Source organism: Lytechinus pictus, chromosome 1 (genome assembly GCF_037042905.1).
Source record: "Lytechinus pictus isolate F3 Inbred chromosome 1, Lp3.0, whole genome shotgun sequence".
Lineage (NCBI taxonomy): Eukaryota > Metazoa > Echinodermata > Echinoidea > Temnopleuroida > Toxopneustidae > Lytechinus > Lytechinus pictus.
In genome coordinates, this window is record NC_087245.1 from 4,539,051 (window position 1) to 4,540,915 (window position 1,865).

Consider the following 1,865-nt stretch of genomic DNA (forward strand, 5'->3'; position numbering starts at 1 on the left):
ATATCAGTAACTCCTGGAGGATACACTTTTTATATATTCATCCTGAATATTAACAAACATGTATGATCAGAAAAGGAAATTTGACCAATAAACAAATCATGTATCTGGGGTGGTATTCTGAGATCCATTTGATCTACAATAAAGATTTAATTTAATTCAACAAAGGAATGAAGATAAACTGTATGTCCGGATCTTTTAAGATGGTTGCTTAGCAACAATCTGAGACTCAAAATTGTATTTAATGCATGCTCCTATAATCAATGGATGGACTTTGATGGATAACAACAAGTTTGAAAACGCAGTATCTAGGTCGCTCTATAATTCAAGTGAAATCTAATATCCAAGCCATGTGAATGGAGTCAAAGCCCAAGGCATTCTGAAAATTATGCAATTTTATTTTAGCAATACAATTACCTCAAGAGTTACAGATATATCTAAAACACATTTTGGAAACAGCAGTATTGAAGAAAAGGTATAGGCCTTTACAGTATAAATCATCTTTATTTGATAATCAAATATAAAAGGTACAATTTACAAAATTAAGCATCACATCAGTAACTCCTGGAGGATACACTTTTTATTTTTTCATCCTGAATGTTAACAAACATTTATGTACATGCATACATGTATGATCAGAAAAGGAAATTTGACCAATAAATATAACATATTGAGTAGCTGTTGTAAAGCTCTAGCTGCCACATGTATGCACACAGCCGAGGAAGAAACTGCAGGGAAAATAAAGTGATCTGAGATCCATTTTATCTCCTTTATTGTCATTTTATCTGCATACCTGGCAGGTGTTTCATAAAGCTGTTCGTAAGTTAAGAGCGACTGGTGATCCTTTCTTTAATATGGTAAATGATATTCACCATTAATGTTCATTGGTGATTATTTAGCGCGTAAGAAAGGTTCACCAGTCGTTCTTAAAGTCGCTCTTAACTTACGAACAGCATTATGAAACGGCCCCCTGTTCGTGAAGCACTTTCCAGTAAGAAAGGCTGTGTAATAGCACTCTGTTATTCAACCAATGAAAATCCTTTCTGCCAGGTGTGGCAAAGTAGTAAGAGTGTGTCAATTTCATAACATACCAATGTGCTTGCACTATACATTGTATATACACATGAATTTCTTTTTAAAAAATGAACAATACTCATCTTTGATGAGATGTCAATAACACAATATAAACAGAATATAAGTCAAAAAGAGTCTTTGGACAAATTTCATTAATCTACAAGAATAATGTTTTGAGTATTACTGTCAATGATAATTTTTGTGGGGGAATCATAGTGGTTATGACTCTCGGCTTTCTATCTGAGCGATGTGGGTGCGATTCCCAGCCATTGCGTTTTTTCCTTCAGCAAGACATTTACCAACATTATATGTGCTACACTCAACCCAGGTGACTGTAGTCTGTAGGAAGGAATTCCTTGAAAGCCAGAGCGCCTGTAGGCATCATGGCTATAGCCGGGGTAATAAAAGGCAGTTGAGTATATCCATTTACATAGAATTTGCACATTTATAAATGTGCAATCATTATTATCATTATTAGTTTCTCTTTATTTCACAGTCAGACTAATAGTCCCCACACTATTTTAAGTTTATATTACTATTATTACCTAGGCTTCAAAGTAACAAGGGCACAATCACACCATTTGCGTAGCAATGGTTAAATATGTAAGCGATGGATGTCCCAGACGCTGTAATACGCAGACCTTCCTCTGTTGCATATCATAGATTACCGAAATGTGACATCGTCAATATTCCCTTTTTGCATTTCAGCATTATTGATACCATATTTTGGTTGAGCATGATAAAATACCTCCACAACCCAAATTCTGTAGGAATCAGTCCATGGTGCCACAAGA